Genomic DNA, 19,377 nt, shown 5'->3' with positions numbered 1-19,377 from the left:
TACCCATTCAACACCACTGCAGTTTCCTTGTCTTCCATGATCAATTCCACAGTTTCAGTTTCCAGAGGTCTGACAATAACTTTAGTTTTTTTTTTCCTATTCAAATGCTTGTAGAAACTCTATCTGTTTTTATATTACTAGATAGCTTTCTCCCATATTCATTTTTCTGCCTCATTATTACCTTTTTAGTCATTCTTTGCAGGTTCTTAAAATCTGTCCAATCCTCTGACCAACCACTAATCTTTGCAGATTTGCAGTGTTTCTTTCAATTTAATACTGCCTTTAACTTCCTTATTTAGCCATGGATAATGCATCCTTCTCAGAGTCTGTTTCTCACTGGGATAAATCTTTGCTGAGAGTTATTAATAATCTCCTTAAAAGTCTGCCACTGCAACTCTACTGTCCTACCTTTTAACCTAATTTCCCAGTTCACCTGAGCTGTCTCTGCCTTCATTCCCTCCTAATTGCCTTTTTTTAGGTTTAAAATATTAGTCATGGACCCACACTTCTCCCATTCAAACTGAACATGAAATTCTATCATGTTGTGATCACTATCACCTGGAGGCTCCTTTGTCATGAAGCCATTGATTAATCCCGATTCATTGCACATTACCAGGCCCAGGAAATCTTGCTCCCTGGTTGGCTCTAGAACATACTGCTCTAAGAAATTGTCCTGAAAACACTCTTATGAACTCATTTTTCAGTCTACCTTTGCCAATTTGATTTGCCCAATCTACATGTAGATTGAAATCACCCATGCTTATTGCTGTATATTTCTTACATGCCCCATTTATTTCTTCCTGTATGTTCTGTCCTACACTGACTACTATTAGGGGGCCTATAATCTACTCCAAGAAGTGACGTCTTACCTTTACTATTTCTTATTTCCACCCAAACTGATTCTACATCTTGCTCTTTCAAGATGAAGTCATCTCTCACTATTGTACTAACGCCACCCTTAATTAACAGAGCTACCCTGCCATCTTCTCCTAGCTTACTGTCATTTTGATAAGTCAAATATCCTTCAACATTCAGGTTCTCCTTTGGTCACCTTTCAACCACATTTCTGTAATGCCTATCAGGTCATACATATTTACCCCTATCTGTGCTGACAATTCATCCCTTTTCTTGCAAATACTGTGTCCATTCAGATACAGGGCCTTAAACTCTGTTTCATTTACAATTTTTGCAATCTTCAGCATTTTATGCTGGTGCACTCTTGGTTCTGTCCCTTCCTGTCACGCTCTGGCATTCATTATCCAAATTGTTGCCCTGCTCTATTACTTTGTTGCTTCCCTTTACTTTACTATATCTTCTCTCACATGATCCCTTCCTCCCACTATTTAATTTAATAACATTTAGTTTAAAACATTCCCCTTGCCCAAACATTACTATTAAGAAAATGGCATTAGTAGTGCATTTATTAATGGGGCTCCTTCAATGACTCAGTGAGTCCCTGGGTTAGGGATGGAGGGGTGAATAATCTATCTTAGAAATGCTGTTGGATATCAGTTGATAACATGGTCAGGCTCTTCTCTAGAAACTGGAGGTTCACACATGACTCAGCAGTTAGACCAGGCAACAGAGGGCATTGTGGTTGGATGGGGAAAATTAATGAGCAAAAAAGATTTTTTTTTAAAATTTGAATGAATGTGTTGAACCTCTAATAGCAACTATTTATGCCTTGTCCCTCGCTCATTAATTAGAGTCATAAGAGTTATACAGCACAGAAACAGACCCTTTGGCCCATCGTGTCTGTGCCGGCCATCAAGCACCTACCTATTTTAATCCCATTTTCCAGCACTTGGCCTGTAGCCCTGTTTCTGGCATTGAAATTCCAGACAGATAAAGCAGATTAAGGATAAGACCTGTTCTAGTTTGGATAATGAAAATAATATTTCGAGGTTAGATTTGTGCTACAGGCAGTAGCCTGGCAGATTCAAAGCCTAAAAGGAAAAGGAAAAGGCAAAATACGTTACATTTCAAGGATTTAAAGTTCAGTCCATGTAGATCTGCACATAAGAACACCAACCCGGCTATATTATCTGAGCTCTGATGGATAAATAAAAAAAGGACAAGATAGTGAACTCCTTTAATTTTTCCTGTGGTCTCACATTTACCCAAATTACTGCAGCCAGCTTTAAAGATAACATTTGCACCACACAAATTATGCACAATGACCATCTCCCAGAAGACCTAAGACCATAAAACATAGGAGCAGAAATTAGGCCTTTTGGCCCATCGAGTCTGCTCCGCCATTCAATCATGGCTGACAAGTTTCTCAACCCCATTCTCCCCGTAACCTTTGATTCCCTTACCAATCAAGAACCTAACTATCTCGGTCTTAAATATACTCAATGTCCTGGCCTCCACAGCCTTCTGGCAATGAATTCCATAGATTCACCTCTCTCTGGCTAAAGAAGATTCTCCTCATCTCTGTTCTAAAAGGTCTTCCCTTTACTCTGGGGCTGCGCCCTCAGGTCCTAGTCTCTCCTACTAATGGAAACATCTTCCCCACGTCCACTCTATCCAGGCCTTTCAGTATTCTGTAAGTTTCAATCAGATCCCCCCTCATCCTTCTAAACTCCATCGAGTATAGCCCCAGAGTCCTCAAACGTTCCTCATATGTTAAGCCTTTCATTCCTGAGATCATTCTCGTGAACTTCCTCTGGACCCTCTCCAGGGCCAGCACATCCTTCCCGAGATACGGGGCCCAAAATTGCTCACAATATTCTAAATGTGGTCTGACCAGAGCCTTATAGAGTCTCAGCAGCACATCCCTGCTTTTATATTCTAGTCCTCTCGAAATAAATACCAACATTGCATTTGTCTTCCTAACTACCGACTCAACCTGCAAGTTAACCTTAAGAGAATCCTGGACCAGGACTCCCAAGTCCCTTTGCACTCCAGATTTCTGAATTCTCTCCCCATTTAGAAAGTAGTCTATGCCTCTATTCTTCCTACCAAAGTGCATGACCTCACACTTCCCCACATTGTATTCCATCTGCCACTTCTTTGCCCATTCTCCTAACCTGTCTAAATCCTTCCGCCTCCTTAATACTACCTGTCCCTCCACCTATCTTTGTATCATCTGCAAACTTAGCCAGGATACCCTCAGTTCCTTCATCTAGATCATTAATGTATAAAGTGAAAAGTTGTGGTCCCAACACTGACCCCTGCGGAACTCCACTAGTCACCGGCCGCCATCCTGTGAAGGACCCCCTTATCCCCACTCTCTGCCTCCTGCCAGACAGCCAATCTTCTATCCATGCTGGTACCTTGCCTCTAACACCATGGGCTCTTATCTTACTGAGCAGCCTCCTGTGCGGCACCTTGTCAAAGGCCTTCTGGAAGTCCAAGTAGATAACATCCATCGGCTCTCCTTTGTCTAACATGCTCGTTACCTCCTCAAAGAATTCTAACAGATTTGTCAGGCATGACTTCCCCTTGATGAAACCATGCTGACTTTGCCCAATTTTTCCATGCACTCCCAAGTATTCTGAAATCTCATCCTTAATAATGGACTCTAAAATCTTACCAACGACCGAAGTCAGGCTAATCGGCCTGTAATTTCCCATCTTTTGTCTCACTCCCTTCTTAAACAGAGGGGTTACGTTAGCGATTTTCCAGCCCTCTGGGACCCTCCCTGACTCCAGTGATTCCTGGAAGATCACCACTAACGCGTCCACTATCTCTTCAGCTATCTCCTTCAGAACTCTGGGGTGTAATCCATCTGGTCCAGGTGATTTATCAGACCTTTCAGTTTTCCTAGCACCTTCTCCTTGGTAATGACCACCATACTCACCTCTGCCCCCCGACTCTCTTGAATTTTGGAGATGTCACTCGTGCCTTCCACCGTGAAGACTGACGCAATGTACCTATTCAGTTCCTCCGCCATTTCTTTCTTCCCCACTACTACTTCTCCAGTGTCATTTTCCAGCGGCCCAATGTCCACTTTTGCCTCTCTCTTACCCTTTATATATCTAAAAAAAAACTCTTGCAATCTTCTTTTATATTACTGGCTAGTTTACCCTCATATTTAATCTTCTCCCTCCTTATTTCTTTTTTTAGTTGTCCTCTGTTGGTCTTTGTAGACTTCCCAATCCCCTAGCTTCCCACTGCTCTTCGCCACATTGTATACTTTCTCTTTAGCTTTTATGCTGTCACAGACTTCCCTTGTCAGCCATGGTTGCCTTGTCCTCCCTTTAGTATGCTTCTTCCTAGGGATGAATTTTTGCTGTGTCGCCCAAATTACTCCCAGAAACTCCTGCCATTGCTGTTCCACTGTCTTTCCTGCTAGGCTCATCTCCCAGTCAATTCTAGCCAGCTCCTCCCTCATGCCTCTGTAGTTGCCTTTATTCAACTGTAATACCGTTACATCTGATTCCAGCTTTTTCCTCTCAAATTGCAGGGTAAATTCTATCATACTATGGTCACTTCCTCCTAAGGGTTCCTTCACCTTAAGCTCCCTTATCAAATCTGCCTCATTACACATCACTAAATCTAGAATTGCCTGTTCCCTAGTGGGCTCCACCACAAGCGGCTCCAAAAAGCCATCTCATAGACATTCCACAAATTCCTTTTCTTGGGATCCACTACCAACCTGATTTTCCCAGTCTACCTGCATATCGAAATCCCCCATGATCACTGTTACCTTGCCTTTCTTACATGCCTTTTCTACCTCCTGGTGTATCTTGTGCCCCACATCCTGACTACTCCCCTTTGCATTACTGTCACTGAGGCCACAACTATCAACATCCTGGGGGGGGTCATCATTGACCAGAAACTTAACTGGACCACAGTTACATAAATACTGTGGCTACAACAGGTCAGAGGCTGGAACTGCTATGGCAAATAACTTCCCTCCTGACTTCCCAAAGCCTGTCTACCATCTAGAAGGCACAGGTCAGGAGTGGAATCGAATACCATCCCTCCCCACTTGCCTGGATGAGTGCAGTCCCAACATCACTCAAGAAAGTCAACACCATCCAAGACAAATCAGCCCACTCTATTGGCACCCTGACCGCCACCTTAAACAGCGACTTCCTCCATCACCGACACATTGTGGCAGCAGTATTTACCATCTACAAGATGCACTGCAACAATTCACCAAAACTCCTTTGATAGTACCTTCCAAATCCATGACCTCTACCACCTAGAAGGACAAGGGCAGCAGATGCATGGGAACACCAGCACCACCTGCAAGTTCCCCTTCAAGCCACACATCATCCTGACTTGGAACTATATCTCCGTTCCTTCATTGTCATTGGATCAAAATCATGCAACACTCTCTTGAACAGCACTGTGGGTGTACCTACATCACAAGGACTGCAGCAGTTCAAGAAGGCGGCTCACCACCATCTTCTCAAGGACAATTAGGAATGGGGAATCAATGCTGGCCTAGCCAGCGACACCCACATCACATGAATCAATTAAAAAAAATCTACTATCCATTAGACATAGGCTATACAGCAAATAGACTATTCGGCCCAACAATGATGGTGTAGGCTCCAAATCAGTCTCATCTCATTCCATCTACCACATTTCAGCATGTCTTTCTATTCCATTTTCTCTCATGTTTCCCTTTGAAATCATCTCAGCTCTTTGCCTCAAGTCCTTCGTGTGGCAGCCATTTCCACATTCTAATACATCCAAGAAAATAAATTTCTCCTCATTACCCGATTGAATTTATTAGTAACAATCTCGTATTCATGGTTCCCGGTCTTCTGGTTTCTTTCTCGATTTATAGCTCCACAGAACCCAAGACAATAATAAAAAAAAAATTCGGAGTGGAAAAAAATTCCTGGAACCCATTTTGACTAATGAACATAAATTCAAGGCAGAACAATGTGAACCAAGATTGTTATCCTTTCCTCCATCTCCACAATCTTCCTCCACAAGCTAAATTCTCAAGATTTATTGTCCATGCTGGTTTAAAACAAAAAATCACAAAACCTGTAGAGGTTAAGCAATGAAACCCAAAACAAGAGCATTTCCTGTTTAAAGCATGATGAATATCTGCTGCTGTCGAATTGCATTCATCACATCACAGCCCTGCATAGGCAGAGTAAAATGAGAAACAGATGATGCTCCAATCTCACTATTACCTTGAATAATTCAATTCAATTTTAATTTAAAACATCTCACGGCAAAGCTTAAACATGAGCACAACTCAGTGCTCTAGTCCCTATCTGTTATAAATTTATTCCATCCTGCTTCTCAAATCCTGAGGAAAGTAAAATCATCAAAAATGAAAAAGACAGAGTTCCTACTTTGAATCCATCAATCTTGGAGGTCATCAGTTGGAAATCAACCTATTAAACTTGGCTTTTGTTCAACGTAGCATATATTTGTGGCCTACAGTGCAGGGGCAAATGTTAATAGATTAACAGTGACAGAGTGGGATGTCTGATCTTCGAAGAATTAGAATCTAGCATGAATATCAAAATTCAACCTTTCAAGTTCTAGTCAGAATTTCCATTTTCATCAATTAAATTCATACAGTGGCTGGAAATTTTACAGGGCCATTTGGAATGGGTTCAGAGGTCGGGGCGGGGTTGGGCTAAAATCGGAACAGAAGACTTCACATCATTTTCGCAGCTGACCAACAGCCTCCAACATGGGCCTGAATTTTTTTTTAGGATCCGAAGTGCTGGCGGGGAACGCACCCCGCCAACCTCAGCAGCCCCAATGCCGTTTTATACTCCAACAAGCATTGATTGGCAATAGGCCCTCACTCAGAAGACCCGCCTTGGATGACTACCGGCCAATCAGATTGGCCGGCAGCACTCCAGCCACAGCGCTGCAGTGGCTGAAAGAGGCACTGCAGGGAGCTGCCTGCCACTCGTTCCTGGGACCCCCGAGGACAGGGAAGTGGCAGAGGTCGCAGAGTGGGGTGGGTTGGCAATGGTGGGCAATCCAGATCTCAGCAGATAGGGCAGAGGGAGGGCTGGAGGTCACTAGGCCCTAAAAAGGGGAGGGCGTCCCCACTCAGAAGGGGCCTTCTGATGGAAGAGCACCCCCACCCCCTTCCCGTCCAGAATCAAACTCCATTTAATTTCAGCCTTCCCCCTGTGAGCTGTCACCTGCCCACCAGCCTAAAAATTGAGGCTGAGCAGGAAAAGTTGGCCACTCAAGGTCACTAATTGGGGCAAGGGCGGGCTTCCCGTCCGAGGCCCTGCCCACCCACCATAAAATCACCACCACCTCAGGGTGGGCGGGAATCCCATCCCCAGCAATTTCACACTCCCTACCCACACCGCCTCAGAACCCGCCGGGGGGGGTAGGAGCGTAAAATCCTGGTCATGGGGGTCTTTACCTTCCAGCTGTGTCGATGTGCAATTAAAAAAGGTACTTACCTGGCCATTTGACTGCAATTTTATACCACATTTCGAACTTAACCAATGGCTCGTGGGAGCCACAGGGCTCATCTGGCTAAAGGAGACAGCAAGCGAGAGCTCAGTGCTGCCTCTCTCCAGCAACCATCGAGAGCTTTGCCATGTCACTGGGGCTTGGCATTTGTTCAAAAGGAACAAGTGAGAAAAAGGGGCAGAGAGTCATTGGGGTAGAAGGTCTTGCACAAGGAGAGAGATCACCTGTCATATGGGCCTCATCCACTCAGGCTTTGGGGTCTCTGTTTAGGAGGAGGAGCAGGAGAAAGAGAAAGAGAGAGAGAGAGAGAGAGAAAAAGAAAAAGAGAGAGAGAGATTCAGGCGCTGGCAGCAGGACATCAACAAACTCAGGGCCTACAAGAGTGCCTGTCTTGAGGTGGGGCACAGAGGGGCATGTAAATTACCTCCTGTGCACAGGAGAGACTGTCCCCAGGAGACAGTCTACCATCTGAGGCTCAACTACCATCAGGTGTCCCAGTGGCATTGTCAGCAAAGGCTGCTCCTCTCTAGGGAGGCTGTCACTGATCTCTGTGCCATGTTGCAGGACAAGCTGAGACCCATAGTGACGGGTGGACACCCAAGGCCAGTAGGGCTAAACTTCTATGCCCCAAATTCTTTCCAGGGATCCACTGGCGGTTCGAGAGAAATCTCATTCTGCGGATCATCGGTGTATCAAGGAGGTTAACCAATGCCTTGCTCAAGAGCCAGTATGCACTATCACAACAATCCAGTCAAGCAGAGAGGTAAATTGAGTTCAGGGCCAGTGCTGGATTCCCCAGCTTCAGGGAGGTGATCAACTGCATCCATGTGGCTATTGAAGTTCCCACAGATCATTGAGTTGTCTTCATTAACAGGAAGGGCTTCCACCTGCTCAATGTACAACTGGTCCGTGATCACCACAGACAGGTGCTTCAGGTTTTGAGCACAGTCCCCAGGAAGCAGCCACAATGCCGATACACTTCTGCAGTCAGAGGCGCCACAGTTGTTCTGGCCACCTTTCCGCCTTTCGGGATGGATATTCAAGAGACAAGGGCTCTGCGCTGACGATATGGGTGCTTCTACCCTTGGCAGGAACCCACACATGGACGCAGAGGAGAGGTACAGAACCAGCCACCAGGGCAACCCATGTGACCATCGAGCAGGCCGTACGTCTCCTGAAGATATGACTCAGGTGCCCAGATCAATGTGGTGAAGCCCTTTAGCATGCCCCGGTGAGGGTCTCGTGTATTGTGGTGGTCTGCTGTGTTGTGCACAACCTGGCGCTGCAGAAGGGATAGCACTGTGAATTGCAAAGCCTCCTCTGTGATGTGTTCACCAATCGAAATGCAAATAGATACCCACCAACATAAGAATGCCTGTGCCGGTGGAGGGTGCAGGTGCATCCTCTGAGCCTCCCCCCTCCTTCTCCGAGGTGACGGGCTGGCTGACAGTCACTCCAACTCTCCACTCGTCAGCCTGATCCTGACTGTGGGAGAACAAATAGACTGAGGGTTTGTGGGCTTCCCAGTGCACCGTTCTACAATCCCTACTGTGGGAGCTCACTGTGTCCAGCAATGGACATATGAGCACTACGCTTCATGTGTGCCAGATTCGCCCTTGTGCCCCTTCATTTGCTCACTCTCTCTTGCGCCGACACCCTTGGCCTTCAGTAGCTGCCCTGCAGGCCTCTTCCTCCATGGGAGTCAGGGTGTACAGATGGCTGCAGCTCTCCACCTGTCTTGGCCTTTGTTTGTGGCAACCTAGGTTGCCACACCTATTTTTGTGGCAACCTGTAGTCTATAATGTGGGTCACATGAATGCCTCCTTGGTGAAATGACTCTCGAGGGAACTTGTGGGGGTCAGCAATGACAGACGGCACCTCGTCAAGGTGCAACCTTGCCTCTGGCAGCATATGTTGCTGCCTAACCCCACTCCCAGTGACAAGGTAGAAACTCCGTCTCTTGCATTGCCCTATCCAAGGCCCAAAGGGATACGAGATATGGAATCCTCACCTTGGCAGACTGAGTAAGGTCTTGACGCGTTTGTGGCACTGGATCCAGGTTCTTGGTGATCCATGGCCGCTGATCTCCTCTGGGACCTCTGTCCATGCTCACTTGGCCAGGCAGGCCAGTCGTCTTCTCCCATCCCTGGCAAACAGGATCTTCCGCCTTGTCCTTGCAGCCTGGAGGAGAGATTGCAGGGAGACATCACTAAACAGTGAGGCCCCCCCCTCCCCCCAGGGTCGTCCAGCTGCTGTTATGGGCTGCAGGTTTGGGTTTAATTTTCTGATTTCCAGGCAGGCAGTCTGTGGAAGCTGGAAGGCAGTCAGCAGTGAATGCAGGGCCGACAGCTCTGTAAATATGGTGCCAACACCTGCCGCGGTGTCAGCTGATGCCCCTGTGCTGAGAGTGAACGGCTGATTAATTGGCTGGCTGCTGTAAGATCTCGTGCTCCCAGTCACTCAACACTCGCATGGAGATGGCACCTGCTTTTGGTCCTGATGTCAGGACCTGCGGCCTAGCCCAATATGCCTTTACAACAGGACCAAGTACAGAAGCCCATTCTTCTATTCCATAAAAAGAACATTTTAATCAGGTGTTGTTAAGAGAGATTGAACAACACAGAAAAAAAGGAAAACAAAAAAGGACGATTGAGCCAGACAAAGAGATTCTCAAACGTTTAACTTCCTCGCTTGAGAACATATAAAGGGATATAAAAGAAACGCTCCTGTAACGAGCAACACAAGCAGCACATTTTCAAGAATATAACAATCTTTCTTTGGGTGCCTGGCAGTCACTAGCAATTAATTCTAAACTACATTGCTCCCATTATATAAAAAATTAATTATGTTCCCCACAGTAATACATTTCTATTATAAAGTCCAAAACAATTTTTGCTCAATATTACATTTAACATGTTTGCAGTGCATTATTTATTATAGATTTATTTTGTATTCTAGTTATTTAATGAAAACTGACATACAGATATATTCATTTAGTATCTTGGATCTTCCTATCGGATTCCAGAATGGAGCATTGAAACCAATTTCCTCCTCTTTGCAGTACTATTTACTGCTTTCCAATTTTCTATGGGTCCATATTTCTCTCCCAAACCTCAACTTACTCTATACCCTTCCCCACAATATTATTGGCCCATTTTTTTGATTTTTCTCCTCTCAAATCCAGATTGTCTGAATAGGCATTCCTTCTTGATCCTTCAGGAAACCAGCACTAAGATTTCCCTATGGTGCCTGTTCTCATCCCACACACCAATAAAGAAACTGAATAAACATCCTAAAGTACCCCTCAGCTTAATCGTGTGAAGACCCGCAACACAATACCACATCTTTGATCTTTTGATGTTACTGTTGAGTTCTTACCATTATACTCCCATTCTGCTGTCGATAATTTTTTTCTGTCCATGTTTACTTATTCCCTTGTTACCAGATTCAAAGTTCCAAAACACAAGAATTTTTTTTTTTCCAGTTTAATAAATTTAAAGATGAAACACTGAATACAGTGGGTATGATAGTGCGGTGATTCAGGTGGACATAAAAGATCCCATAGCACTATTCAAAGAGGAACAAGGAAGTACACCCAGCAGGCCAACATTCATTCTTTATCCAATATCACAAATAGATTATCTAGTAATTTATCTCATTGCGGTTCATGGGAGCTTGTTCTGCACAAATTAAATTGTCGAATTTCCTTTGATTACAACAGTGAACACTCTTCACAAGTGCATAATTTGCTGTAAGTACTTTAGGATATCCTCAGGTTGTGACAGGTGCCTCATAAATGCAGGCTGTTCTTCCTTTTGTTATTGGGCTAGTAATTCAGCAGTCTGGTCTAGTAATCCCAAGAACAAAATATCAAATCCCACTGAGTGTAAAAGATACCTGGAAATAAAAACATTTTGCATCAGACAAAGTGACCATGGAGTTGTCAAGTTTGTCAGTCAAAAAAAGCAGATTCACTAACATCCTTCCAGGGAAGGGAAACTGCAGTCTATACGCTGGCCTATGTGTGACTCTGTTTCCAAACCAACCTGGCTGACTTTTACCTTCCCTTCGAAATGGTCTACCAAGCCATTTGGTTGGCCCACTACCATCTTCTCAGGTCAACCAGGGATGGGTAACAAAAGCCAGCCTTGTCGATGACACCCACATTGAGAATTTCTTTTAAGTTAATGTCACAATTCAAGAAGGTGTATTGTCTCAGGGACTAAAAGCATCACAATTAATGACTGTTACAAATACATTCTCCTATTAATTCAAATGCATATTGTGCTCAAAAAATTCTAATTATTCAGCAATTAAATTAAATCAGCACAGGATGTGTGTCTTGAGTAAAGCAACTTGGAATTTAGAGGAATAGCCAGTAGCAGATAGCCACATTCCGACATTTGCCTCCTTTCCTACACCACAGTTCTGTGATTGTCTGCCTCTCACTTGGCACCAGTTTTCATTTGTTATTTACTCTGCCAAATAGATTCTGTGTTCATTTGAACTCTAGCATTAATATTCTTACAGTAAGCTGTTGAAAACCACAACAGCTCAATCTGGCGCTGCAGAACCTGCTCCCCCTTACATTTAAGCTGCCCAGTCGACTGATAGGGTTATTGGTCTGATTTGAATAGATTAGATTTAAAACTTGCATATGGTCAGTCAAATAACTCAATTGTGACAAAGATTGAACTGAAAAGGCAGGAAATTTCAATTTTTTCAGTACTGAAATATAAATGGATTTTTAACTGTAGAGCATGTATTTACTGATGAAGTTACACTTACCAATCTGTATTTACAGCAGATGTCACTTTGTGTTAGTGTTTGTAATCACAGGATGCTGGCTATTGATCAAGGATTGCACATGCAGGCCGACAATCTGAATGAGCTGACTGCACCAGCTGGCCTCACCTTAGGATGCAAACAGGATGTCTGCCCTTGGGACACAATTCCCGAAGCACTCGTACAAGAAGAAAGTGATTGGTGCAAATCGGCAGTTCTGGATCAGGTCGAGTGAGTGTCCCAATAGGGTCAAAATGTCGGGCATTCTGGAGTTGGATTCGAACACCACGACAACTCTCAAGTCAACACAATGAAGCTTGTCTGCAGATTCCCAGCAGAGTAATAACGCTGCGCAGATCGGCACTGTCAATATGCTGGAAAGACCAGATGAATGCTATAGGTTTGTTATGATGCCACGGAAAAGAAAAATACCCTGGTCATCCTGCAATTTGACTAAGTTTATGTAATTGTTTCACAATCTTTTATATTGTTATGTTATTTGTAAAGAAATAGGAACCCATTGTTATGACAAGGCACATCCAGGATGCCACGTTTTACTGCTGCATTGCACTGATGTGCCAAGTAACAATGTTTCAGTTCACCAGTAACATGGAGGGCTGAAAGAAATAAAATACTGAAGCTTCATCGATTGTGAGTCTAAAGTGTGGTTATTCCTAACTAATGGGAACCAGAAGACTGAACATGGTGGCAGCAATGGGATGATGCTACTCTGTGCTCCGATATCAAGCTTCAGATTTATCATTGTGGGCTTATTTCTCACCCTCTTTCTGATCTGAATGGATGTGTGAATTTCTTTTCTCTGGGAAACATTGTATCTATCCATTTCATGGATTCCTGCGCCTATTGTGTTCTCAACCTTATCATCATCTTCCAGCGTTTGGATATTTTGGTTCTTTTTACTTCTCATTCGCCCTGTTGCTCCGTATCTGATAACTCATTTACTATCTTCTTTCTTTGTTCTGCACATCTTTCCCAGTGATTTCACTTTCTACAAGCTCTGCAGTTTGATTCATATGTGGGACATTTCCTTCTGTGAGCTCACATGGTCATCCACATCTCTTGCAAGCCTCTCTCTCTCTCTATCTGGTGTGCATCCTTCTGTTCCTGCTTCACTGCATTAACCCTGTTGCCTTTCTTTTGACTTAACTGAATGTTAGCCATTTGGGTATTGGCATCTTCTCATGGATGCTGCCAGAGCTACCATGTGCCCTGGCGGCATCTACAGCCTGTGACATTCTGCACTTGTCCTTTGCAATTAAATCTTTTTGCACTTCAGGGTGTGCAGAACCCCAAATGAGCTGATCTAGCAGCCTTTCATCTATGTCCTTAAATTTACATTTTCTGGCTGCATTTTTCACTCTTGTTAAGAAATTGTCAACAGGCTCAGCTGGTTCTTGCTTCAGGCGATGAAATTCATTCTGGTAGATACAATAATTGGTTTTTAACTGGAGGCGTGTGTTAAATTGTTCAAAAATTTTGTCTGGGTTTTGCTGTTGTTTTCACTCAGTTCCCAGCTATTAAAACAAAATTAACTCTTTGTCTCCTGTCCACAAAAGGATGCAGCCGATCCTTTCCTCTTCGCTGGTGCCTTTTTGAAAGCTACTGAATATTAGCCTGCACTTTTGCTTAAGCTTCTCAAATGCCTCTACAAATCAGCTTCCCAATTCATTATGGATAAGAGCTGTGCATTTGTTGCAGCAGGGGCCATTTTGTTTTTGTACAAATTCACTCAATTTTTTTCTCTCTCCCTCTGGCACTAATTCAGGGTTGTTTAAGTGTAGCAAGCTTTTTTTTAATTTTTAAAAAAGACACAATCTTCTTATAAACTAGCTTAGCAAACAGTATTCCAGTGAACCAACACAGGTTTCATTCCAAGGACAAGTTGGAGCTTGATTTCCTGAACTGATTTACTACCTGAAAAGAACTGTCAAGTGATCATGTTCCATCACTTTCACTGTTCTCTGAAGTGCGTAACTGGTGAGTGATTGTAACCAGCCAGCGATTTTAACTACTTTATGAATCTATTTAGTTAGTCTTTACAAAAGGAGTGTGTAATTAGTGCAAAAATATTCTTTATTTCCTTCACACAAGCAACTGGAAGGGTTGTTCATCACATCAAGGAAGTACAATTACAGTACTGGTTTTGTCAAGCTTCATTTGATACCACCCTCTCCATTGCACAGATCAGGCACTTCCAGCAATTGTCAGGAGGAAGAACAGAATGAATGCAATGAGTGACAGATTGAATTGAGAAAGGTCAGTAGGGTCCAGACATTTCTGGTAAAACAAATTTTTGCTTTGGAAATAAAAAGTATTTATGGAACACCATGTAATTGAGCAATAAGCAGGGTAATGCCTGCACAGTAATACAATTCCACTCAAATTTAATGACAAGTCTAAAGGGTGGGTGATTTTAAATATGACAGCTCAGTAGCAGTGCATCTGAAAAATATTTGAACAGTACAAGTATATAAAAAGGTGCACCACCTTCAAAAAAAAGGAATTAACATCTGACCACATAATCCGATTTGTATTGAAATCTATTAACAATGTCTTGTAATCGCCATACCATATGTAAATGTTATATAAATGCTAGCTGTTACTGTTCTAAGTGACATTTCTGGTAAAACAGGTACCTGACAATTTTTCACTTCGAGAGATTTCTAACACTTTGGGGAAACTGGTATCTATTTCAAATGGTAAATTATTTTAATCTTTGCTCCGCTTCCCTGTTTTTTTTAAAATAACACATTAATTGTATTTGAGATGACCATTAAGCAATCTTAATTGCTCCTCGTTGTCTCCCACTATTATGGTTTTCTACAACACGAGTACACTCCAGGGATGATTCTACTTCCAATGTTTCTGCCTTCCCCATGGGAAAAGGCCATACTCAAAACCCTACAATGGCTCAGATGGAAAGATTGGAATTCACATTCTTGAAAGAAATCAAAGGAATGTCTCACGACTCCATAGAACACGTTCGTACTCCAGGTTACTGTAACACTCTACTGTTTACTTTACTGGAAAGATCTCTTAACTAAGACATCTTTTTCTAACAGGGGTAAGGGTTTAACAGATGCACTATGGGCAGGATTTTCCCGTCGGTGAGTGGGGGGCGGGGCCCGCTCGCCGATGCGTAAAAAGACGTGCGGTGACATCAGGCGGAACTCCCGACATCACCGTGCCCCATTTAAATTTTCAGGTAGGCGGGGGCGCAGCAAAATCAGTTGAGTGCCCACTGACCTGTCAATGGCCAATTGAGGCCATTGACAGAGTTATTTAACTAATTAATGGATCTGCCCATCCAACCTTAAGGTTGGCAGGCAGGCCAGGAGCCCTGGCGGGAATTAGAAAAAGCATGAAACCTCATCCACAGGCGGGATGAGGTTTCATGTAGGATTTTAAAAATATTAAAGTTTTTTTTAAAATTATGGACATGTCCCAACTCATGTGAGTGTCACATGAGGGGACGTCAGGGATTTTTTTTTTCTATTTTTAATATCTTTGACCGAACAGCCGATCTCCCCGAGGCAGCACTTAGCCTCAGGGAGATGAGTGTGCTCTTTCGTGCGCATGCGCGAAACAGCGCACTCTCGGGTTTAGGGATTCCACCCCCCCCGCCCCCCGCCCGCACAGGGAGCGCATAGTGCTTCCGTGCGGACATCACGCTGGGCGGGCCTTAATTGGCCCACCTACATAAAATGGCAGCGCGCCCGCAATTCAACTTCGCCCCCAACAGGGGCAAAATCCTGCCCTGAGTCCTCACTATATTTCCAGTGTGGTCATTTATAAAGTAAGTACTAGGCTAAAGTTATACATGAAAAAGACACCAATAGTTAATCAATGCCGGTTTTTTTTTTTCAGTTGAGTGATGTGAGCAGTTTATTTGACTGGCAATAAGTGCAGAGTTTTAGCTCTTTGCCAAATTGATGGTAATTTCTATGCATGTTCAAGGGGTTTAGATGCAATAGTTTCTTAACTGTGGGACATAAAGTTTTCAATTATCAATACAGTCATCTGAGCTTTAATGTATTTCCTTATCATAGAACCATGGAATTACAGAAGGAGGCCATTCAGCCCATCATATCTGTGTCTGCTCTCTGCAAGACCAGTTCAGTTAGTCCCACTCCCCCACCTTTACCTGCAGCCCTCCCAATTTTTTTTTAACCTTTCAGATAATTATCCAATTCTTTTATGAAGGCCACCATTGAATCTGCCCCTGCCGCACTCTCAGGCAGTACATTCCAGATTCCAGCCACTCACTGCATAAAAAAAGTTTTCCTCATGTTGCCTTTGGTTCTTTTGCCAATCACCTTAAATCAGTATCCTCCGATTCTCAATCCTTCTGCCAGTGGGAACAGTTTTTCCCTTTCTATTAGCCTCCATGTTTACAGTTGTCCATTAGTTATATGGGCATGTTACTGACACCCTGCTTATCAAATATGATCATAAATGGAGCTTAACTGGTTGAGTCTGGAAAGTGATGTGGAACTCGCCATGGTTGAATAATGCAAGTTGTAAACTTTAATTGATATCCAAGAAGGAACATCACACTACACCATGGGAAGAATATTCCCATCGGTGAGCGAGGGCGGGGCCCACTCGCCGACTCAAAATGACACCAGGCGGGCGTCCCAACATCACCGCGCGTCATTTAGATTGTCAGTTCGGTGGGTGCGCTGCCTCGTCGGCTGTGCTCCCACCGACCTGTCAAAGGCCTATTACGGCCATTAACTAAGTAATTAAAGCTGTTAAGAACGCTGCCCGTCCAACCTTAAGGTTGGCGGGGGGGGGGGGGGGGGGTGGCAGGCAAAGAGCCCAGGCGGCCTTCACATTTTTCATGAAGCCTCATCCACAGGTGGGATGAGGTCTCATGAAGGGTTTATTCATTACATTAAGAAAAATTTTGTCACATGAGCTGGGACGTGTCCTTAAAATTTTCTTTTAAACCTTTATTCCATTTTTCAAAACTTAAACTAATCTCCCTGAGGCACCTCCGTGCCTCGGGGATTTCTGCACTTTTTCACGCGCATGCGCAACAGAGCGCAGGCCCCAACTCAGGGAATCCCCCCTCCGCCCACACAGGGAACCCTCAGCGCTTCCAGGTGTGCGTCATGCTGGGTGGGCCTTAATTGGCCCGCCCACATAAAATGGTGGCGCGCACCCAATCGGAGGCGCTGATCGGGTTCGCACTCGCTCCCACCCGCCCCCGCACAATCCCCCCAAAGGGGGAAATTTCTGCCCCATCTGTTATAATCAGGCAAGTTGGGGTTGAATGGCCTCCCTCTCTCCCCATTCCTCATTTGACTGCAACATTAATATATGCAGCTTCTACCACATGTAATTGGGCCACACTGAGCCCGATTGATAATCTTAAATTGGTTGTTAGTGTACATATATTAATACACAGGGTCTTGTTCTTTGCAGACAGAAAGAACATGTACTCAGATTGTACCTGTTTCAGCTGAACAAAATAGGCAACAGCCATTCTCTGGTTCATTCCCAAGGGCTTGACCAATCAGAATCAACCTGCCTGGTTTGAATTTAAACAAAGCTGGCTTCTGGCCAGGGTTCCAATGTTCCTCCTTAGGATACAAACAAAGTGGTTATTAGCATCTCTTCCAGTATAATGAGTTTCGATCTCTCTCTTTCATGATGGTTCTGGTTGGGAAGCCAGCACATCTCTGTACTTCCTCTGGTTTCATTATTACAATCAGTTTGTACAATGAGGTGTGAGGTTCCACAGGCTGAGCAAGGAATTATTTTATGCTTGTAACTCCTGGTGATAGCTCAGAACAAAGGGCCAATCCTGTGGTCGTGTGGCTTGTAGCAACCATTCTTTTTGGTTTAGTAGAAAATCCATTATAAAAAATAGCAATAAGAATAAAGTTTTAAACATACCGGGCTGTAACCTCCGACTAGCATCGGACAGTTCTGGCCCGCAGGAAAAAGAAGAAATAAATACTTACCTGGTCTTGAAAATTATGTTGCCACTTCCGTTGGCAGAAACTGCTTGGGGCCTGCATCGACAGCTCATTGCAGACCCCAGCGAAATCTCACTCCAGCGTATTCAGGCCATGTCCCCTTTTTTACGGCACTAGCTACCGGTCCAGGGAGTGGTGTCAGGTTGGGGTTGTTCGGGGGGGTGGGGTGTGACGGAGTTCAGGGGGCTGGGGATAGGGGGAAATGGGATATTGGGGGATGGAGGAGGTCATGGAAATGGGGGGAGTGTTGGAGGTTGGGGAGGTGTAGGGGGAGTCCATCAAAAGGTACGGAGTGGAGGCTTCAACAGATTGGTTAATGTTTTGGACATGGAAATGTGTCTTGATGGAGAGGATTTGAGAACTATATTACAGGACAAGCCAACCGGTCATGAGTTATATTGCTTATTCTACAATGCTTTCTTGCTAGGAAAGGCGTACACATTACAGATGCAATTACACACTTCTACCTTCCACTATGAATCTTGTTCTAATGGAAATTTTACCTTCTGATTTGGTTACGTTTCCTTCTTCTACAGTATTTTTTCTTTGTAACGCAGTGCAGGAGACAATGAAGCGTGGTTGAAAACATTTTTAAAAACAACAGTGCCACAATGTCTCTCAACAACCAGCTACATAAAATTAGAAAAAAAAATTGTTTTGGAAATATAGGAATCTTCAGGTAAAGTTCTTCAAATGCATTTCCACACACATCTGACCTTAACAAGCCTCTAGTCCCATTTTCAATTGGCAGGAACATCAGCACCGTATCAGGCCAATGAGCCGATCACTGGAAAACCATATCCCATCAAGGGGCTACATTGCAATTTTGAGTACTTCAATTTTCTGAAATCCAAAATCAGAACTTTACACACGGTGCACAAAATAGGCACACATCCTTCATCATAGACATTTGCCCAATTTCTGATGGGCACTATTGAGTTTAGAGGAAACAAAAAATGGGCATTACCGATTGGAAAGTTTACACTTTATGCTCACCACACTAAAAGGAACTAATCACGAATGCTGACAAATTTATTACTTGTCTAACATAACCGATTGGTACCACAGTCATACACGTGATGTGCATTTTTCCCAAAGTGCGTGTCGCACATGCAACACCTATGAAACTTTTTCCAACTTTTTACCATATGCCAGAAGTTGGCCCAGTTTCTGCCTCTCATCCGGCAAGCCCTGGAGCACGTCATTTTTTTTC

General features: G+C 43.9%; 1 protein-coding gene across 5 annotated transcripts in view; it reads right to left on the bottom strand.

The window, feature by feature from the left end:
* Positions 1–19,377, bottom strand: part of LOC144667987 (MAGUK p55 subfamily member 2-like) — a 645,437-nt gene that overhangs the window by 496,626 nt on the left and 129,434 nt on the right. The window contains exon 2 of one of the 5 annotated variants that reach the window (XM_078529672.1): positions 17,636–17,762. The exons of 3 other annotated variants lie outside the window; for them this stretch is intronic. The gene's annotated coding sequence lies outside the window, so the exon portion shown is untranslated. Of the gene's footprint in view, positions 1–17,635; positions 17,775–19,377 lie in introns of those variants that run through there. One more of the 5 variants, XM_078529673.1, reaches the window with a different exon arrangement.

This window comes from Cetorhinus maximus, chromosome 25 (assembly GCF_964194155.1).
Source record: "Cetorhinus maximus chromosome 25, sCetMax3.hap1.1, whole genome shotgun sequence".
In the NCBI taxonomy this organism is placed as follows: domain Eukaryota; kingdom Metazoa; phylum Chordata; class Chondrichthyes; order Lamniformes; family Cetorhinidae; genus Cetorhinus; species Cetorhinus maximus.
Note: the sequence above shows the minus strand (reverse complement) of the source record. Positions and strands in the feature narration are given on the sequence as shown.